Source organism: Rosa chinensis, chromosome 6 (genome assembly GCF_002994745.2).
Source record: "Rosa chinensis cultivar Old Blush chromosome 6, RchiOBHm-V2, whole genome shotgun sequence".
NCBI classification, from domain to species: domain Eukaryota; kingdom Viridiplantae; phylum Streptophyta; class Magnoliopsida; order Rosales; family Rosaceae; genus Rosa; species Rosa chinensis.
Genome location: NC_037093.1, coordinates 27,582,692 through 27,589,496, shown reverse-complemented (window position 1 = coordinate 27,589,496; position 6,805 = coordinate 27,582,692). Strand labels below are relative to the sequence as shown.

The 6,805-nt window shown below is 39.6% G+C and overlaps 1 pseudogene; it reads left to right on the top strand.

Annotated features, from left to right (window-relative positions):
* Window positions 1-1,109: 1,109 nt before the first annotated feature.
* Window positions 1,110-5,637, top strand: LOC112171155 (annotated as a pseudogene).
* Window positions 5,638-6,805: the final 1,168 nt, after the last annotated feature.

Genomic DNA, 6,805 nt, shown 5'->3' with positions numbered 1-6,805 from the left:
AAGAAAAAAGAGAAAAGGAAGATTTCAAAGTCACCAAACACAATTTTATTTAGATAAGTGGCAAACAAGGGCAAAGCCCTGTCCTCAGAAACAAAAAAGAAAGCCGATATGAACTCTCTCTCCCCTTCTCCCTTCTCCTTTCTCTTTCACAGGAAACTATGGTCTCCGACCATCAGTTATTGTCACCGCTCAACCCATCTGCCGTGGGAACCAATGATCTACAAACTATCAGCACGCGTTGGATCTCCCTCTACTCAATCAGCTATGATTGATAGCTCTGGATGTCGTCGTCGATTGGTAAGTCAATTTGCAAGTGGATCTAGTTATTTTTGCCTTTGCATGTTCGTTCTCTCTCAACTTGCCTTGGGTACAGTCTCTTGTGGTGGCTCTCTATTCTATTGTTGTTGGAGTCAACTTGTTTCATTCTCATCTATCAATCTACTTAGAAACCAATTGGGATCTTTCTAGGTTGGGGTTATTTTTTTCTCAAACTCATTGCTGTCTAATTTCATTTTAAATCTTAAACTCTTACGCTTTATGCTCCGATTATTATCAGGATCGAAGAATAGGTTCATCAGTATTCTTCACTCTCTCTTAAAAAGTGGGTGTTCGTATTGGGTTTTCTAAGAACATGAGAATTGCTACTAGGTCGTGAATAGGCAATTTCCATGCATGTTTCTATTCTTTATAGGTTGTTGGGTTTTTGGTTTAGACTCTCATAACTCTAATGAATTACCAGAATTGGTGTGGGTCTTTAGTTTCTTACTTTTTCGTTTTCCATCAGGGGAGCTGGTTCACTTTTAGTTTGTCATGTTTTTCCTCTTTTATTGACTCTAAAACTATTTTAATTTATTCTATCTTTGTCTTTTATGAAGCTCTTGTCAATTTTTATGCAGGTGGCGTGGTGGCTGTGGAGGAAGGCAATAGAGGTATGAACATATTCATGCCATTCTGGAACCCTTTTGTCGTTTGCTGCTCTACCTGAAAACGACGCCAAATCTCTCAGGCGCAGCCGTATTCTCTCCAGCAAGCTCCACTTTGACGTCCCGAGCTTCAAGGTAAAACCAGTATCTAAATTCGTCTGTGCTTTCAAGTTTACATTTCGAAATATGAGAATTTCGCCAAGTTTACATCTCGGTGTTGAGAAGCTGTAAGTGATTGTAATTTAATCTTCTTCTTTTTGTTTGAATCGAATTTTTTGAATGGAATTGGTATTGACTTCGATACCGATATAGGCATCCGTTCGATTCAGCTAAATGGGGTCGGGTATGTAGGTTCTTGTCCATGGATGATGTTGTGGACAAGAATTGCATTGTAGAGCCAAAGGAAGCTGCAAAGGAAGATCTTGTGGTATATATTCATGTGAATTTTGATTTGTGATTTGTGTGTGGATGCTTATGTCACGCCCCTGATTTTACACACAAGAAAATCGATATATATAATCCCATAATTATACATGCGTGAACGTTCAGTCATCAATACAAAATACCTGGAATCTTTTTCCCTTTAAACCAAGTACATACTGATGCCTGAACCCTCAAAGTTAATATACACTCGCTCCATAGAGTTATATATTACACAAACTTACGAATTAAATTGTCAACAACAAAATAAAAGGTAAAGGCTGCTCAGAGTAACTATACAACGGAAGTCCTTATCAAAAGTAAAGTCACAAAGATGGCTTCCTACCGTAAAGCTGCTAGCTCGCTGCCTCAACCTCGATTATCCTAACCTGCAGGATTAACCCCTACACCGTTGGAATGGTGCACCGGGTTGCCACACAACAAACCCGGTAAGCTTTTGCAAGCCCGTATAAGTAACTCAAACCACACACAACTCACACCAATCACGAGAATAACTCACACGAATCACGTTTAAATCAATAAACAAATCACGAGATAAACTCACTCAAATCACGTTTAAATCAATAAACAAATCACGAGATAAACTCACTCAAATCACGTTTAAATCAATAAACAAGAGCGGCGGACAGACTAGAGCTCTAACTGATCGTATTCACTAACCCGGCCAAAGGCGTGAAGTCCCGATTTTCCCACCCACGATCCTCAACTCGTAAGTCTCTGGACCTGCGGTATAAATACCAAAACATTAAAGGAGTCACAGTGGACCCAAAATGTTACACGAATCTAAAATGAAAGATTCCCCGTAATTGATCCCTATCAATTACTCTCGGTAAAAACCCATATTTAAATAAACCACCTGCGAACGAAAATGTTCCTCAAATACACAAATCTCAACGTTTTTCAAAACAAATCGAAATTAATATTTCCACAATCATTTGTTTTCCAAAAGCCAAAACCCAAACAATAAAAAGCATCATTTCATGCATATTGTTTCAAAATCCACAAACCACCAAAGCATATATATTTCACGTAAATATATATATACATAGTCATCCACTCAGGAATGCCTACTAATACCAACTATAGTTTGCAGTTAACTAAATAACTCTCAAAATGATAAAGGTAAGCCCGTTCGTGAATGAACTTCGTGAGATTACTCACCTCGAAACTCCCGCTGCGTCTTCACACCACTAGACTGCTTACAGAACGTCCTCTGTCAAGCACCTAAGGAAGTATAGCCTTGATTCAGTCAATGAAACACAAGGAATAACATTCGAAAACCCTAAATCGAACCAAAATTCCCAAAGTAACGCCAATCGAGGCGAAACCACATCCGAGACCACCAAATGTCTCCGGAATACTTCCACGATCGATATATCAAACCACAAGTCGTTCGGAAGCTCGAATCCTCACGGAACGAATAATTTCACCGATATGAAACGGCAAAAATCATAACAATTCCATACGAACTCCAAAATTTGCATATCATATATCGAAACGCTCGTATCAACGAGTAGAACATATATAATACCAAAAACAGTTCCTTAAGTGGCCGGAACACGGCCGGAACGCCGCCACAGACGGTGGCGCACTGCCGTCGGCCAAAACTCAATATTTCACAAAACTCCCAACATCAAAGTTCTTCATCTAAGCATGCTTGTGAACTTTCAAAACTAGCTCGAAGTCAGAAAACAAGCATAAAGGGTCGAAAACTACCTCACAAGCAGTGAACAGTAATCCAAACCGAGTTGAACAAAGTTTCACGTGAATCGATCCAAACAACCACCAAGGATCGATCAAGGAGGCTGCTCTGAACTCAACCAAGAAGACTCGAAGCCTCGCCGACGTCGGAACAAGGATTTCCGACCGGGTCCGAAAACACCAACCTGCACCGCCTTCTACCACCGCCACCACTGAGAATCGGTACTAGAGGACACCACAGGGAGGAGCGCACGGAGGAGGCGAACTGATCTGGAAAGTCTCGTCGCTGGAGATGGCCGGAGCTCGCCGGAACAACCGGGTCGGATCACCTGGTTCGGGTCGGGTCGAGCGCGGGTGATGAGAGAGAACGGAGGATTTCTGATTTCCGGAAATGGTAAAAGTGAAAATGGAAATAGTAAGTTTCCGAAAATGGAAACTCCTATTTATAGAACTTTCCCAAAACTTCAAACGCTCATAACTTTCTCATACGAACTTCGATTCTCGCGTTCCACATGTCCACGAACTCGTATCGAAGCGTTCTACAACTTTCGTGAAGGAAGTTTTTGGAGAATCCTAACAAATAAAAAGTCAACCCTTGCGGCCCCCCTTAAATGACGCTTCCTGAATAATTATTCGCCCGAAACACTCCCGCTCCATCCACGAGCCACGAAACTGTCCGATACCCACAATTTAAATTCCAGAAAATCCTCGGAAAATAAATACGAATTTCCGGGGCATCACAGCTTATTAGTAACTTTAAGCTAGATTTACTTACTATTGGTAACTTTGAGAAGCTGCGTACAGAAGCATACTTGAATATCTAAAGGAAAGTGCAAATGTGGCTATGATAATTGAGGTAAATGCCTTCAAATGGACTATGGCAATACATTCTTATTTGTACTCTTAACTTACAGCTTCAGGATAAGAATCAATGGTTTCTGATGATATTTGTTAGTTTCGAATTACGCTATGAAGATCATGACCTATTTGTTTCTTCTGCTTTGATTAAGGTACCTCCTGTTACCCTGTTTCCAAATTACTTTGTGCAGCAGAAAGTTCTCAGTCCTCCATTTCACAACCAGGCAATTCGTCATCCATCTTGGATTTTTGTTTTTTTTAGTGCTTTCTTCTACTAAAAAGGGAAGAAAAGAGAACAAGGATTTACTGTGATTGTATTATACTGCAGGTGGGGGAACTATCTTGGCTGCAAAGCTTGCAAAAGAGCGAGGATGGGCCATCAATGTGGGAGGACTGGGTTTTATCATTATTGTAGGGGAAAAGGAGGTGGATTCTGTGCTTATACCGATATTTCTCTTTGCATACATTTTGTGCAGGTGTGGTTAAACATACTCAAGGTACTAACTATTGCACATCAGATGAATAGCTACATTATAAGTTAAGTTTTGAATTTAGTACAAAAGCTAACTTTCACTCATTATCTGTATAAGCAGGGTGATGATTATTAATCTTGATGCACATCAAGGAAATGGCCATGAAACAGATTTTGCCAATGACAGTATGTTTACCTTTTTGTCCTGAGAACGTTGTTTGACTTGATCACCATCTCTTAATCTCTTACAAGTACTTAAATGCTATTTTTTTTATAACATGTCAAGTCTATATCCTGGATATGTACAACCCTGGAATATATCCATTTGTAAGTTTTAAACCTCATCATCATGCAATGGGTATTCCCTAAGAAACTGCAGACTTTATTCCTTAATGCAATGGTGTGTGTTGAGATGCAAGCTGTTAATAGCTAAGTAGTTTGATTGCTGCTGGTAAAGACAGGCTTTTTTAGACATTGTGGTAGGGAGAAGGCAAACTTTCCCTACTGTCTCCCGCTATTGCCGTTTCACTACATATTTACTTCTTGCTCTTTTTGATTGATCAGCCTCAATCTATAGTGTTTTCTTATTGAGGTTTTCAATTATGCTATTGGCCTCATCATCACGCCTTTTCTTCCTTAATGGTCTCTTCTTTAGGATTATGAAGCAAGGAGATTCATTAATCAGAGGGTTGAAGTAGCAGTGAGCCGGTGAGCCTTCATTATCCCATCATCAAATTAGATTGTAGTTGTTTTGTCCATGGCTTTATGTAACATAATCCCTGTTTTGTTTTGTTTTTTTTTTTTTTAAATTTAAACAGAGTGGCACTACAACAACCGAGTACTTGAGAAAGATGAAGCTCTTGACGTATATACTTAGAAGTCATGTGCTGCCGTGTTCTATCTGACAATCTTTAGTAATAGTTTTTCTTCTAGACACTGTGTAATTGCGTAACTTATTTGATTAGAAGAACTTCCATGTGGACTGAAGAACCTGATATGAATGTTGGGTTGCCGCTCATAATTTTGCCCCTGAGTTGATGGTCTACAATGCTAGAACTGATATTCTACATGGCGATCCTCTGGGCAGGTTGAAGGTAACATCTTTCTCTTGATCTTTTTCAGTCTTGGAGAATATCACTTGCAGTCATAACTGTATGATCTATGAATTGCGAATGTGATCTATGTTTATATTTCTTTCTTATGTAGTCATCCATGGAGGAGAAGAGGAAATTGCAGATATGATGCCTAGAATTAAGGCTGCCAATTTTCTTTTCACAGAAGTGATTTGATATTTTGATAAGGGGATTTGAGTTTGTATATTAATTTTAATTTTTTTTTTAAATTTGAAATATTGCAGTCACCATTGCAATAAAAGTGTGTTTTCTGGTGATGGGGCCCACAGATTGAAAGTCACCAAAAAAGTGATAGTGCTTTTTTGAGTCTTTGTCACGCCAGCAATGACAACCTTTCCTTAATTGGTGTCTAAGATGGTGGCTATTGCCATTACACACCAATCATGGCTGTCTTTTACTTCAATCCACACCATTCACAATGGTGTTTATAGCTCAGTTTTGTTGTAGTGGATCATTGGGGTACTTGAAGGCTTGATCTTGTCAAAATGCCTAAGCATCTATCAACACGATGCTCAAGTTCCAAACCGAGACATCATCGTGTTCTCCCAAAATCCTTCATCTCAAACTCGGATTTCAAGTGTTCAGCGGTTTCCCTTAACTTTTTAAGGGCTTCTAATGAAGATCATGTCCAACATGAACCGCGATAGAATTCGAAACTTGTTATTGAAACGCGTGGGCATATCCCTTCCCAATCAAGTAGTCACTTTTAGTGAGCGTTTTAACCTCTTTGTAAAACGCGCTCCGTGGTCTAGAGCCACTTGACTTGGGTAAATGAAGTTCACCATGAACCTTCATGTATATTCCGTATCTAGATCCCCATAGAAATACGTAGTGACCACATTCGTAAGCTGCATGATCAGTTATTTGGAAACTACCAAACTGACAGGGTATTGGAGTGCAATGACATCCATTACGAGAGAATATGTCTCATTGTAGTCGATTCCAAGGCATTTTGTGAGAAGCCTTGCGCCATAAGGCGAGATTGCCATCTCTTTTTCTCATCACGCTTTCTAACAAAGACCCATTAGTCAATAGGTTTTATGTTAGGAGGTGTTGGCATCATTGGCTCGAAAACCTTCCTCTTCATTAGAGAATCCAACTTAACCTGGATCGCATATTTCCATTTAGGCCAAATTTCTATACGTTGGTATTCATTTATCAACGGAGCATGGTTCGATATCATCGAACTCAACAAACTCATGCGCAATGAAATGAGCTACTACATCATCAATGATGATGGAGTTTCTATCCCATGTCTCATGTACACTAGTGTAATT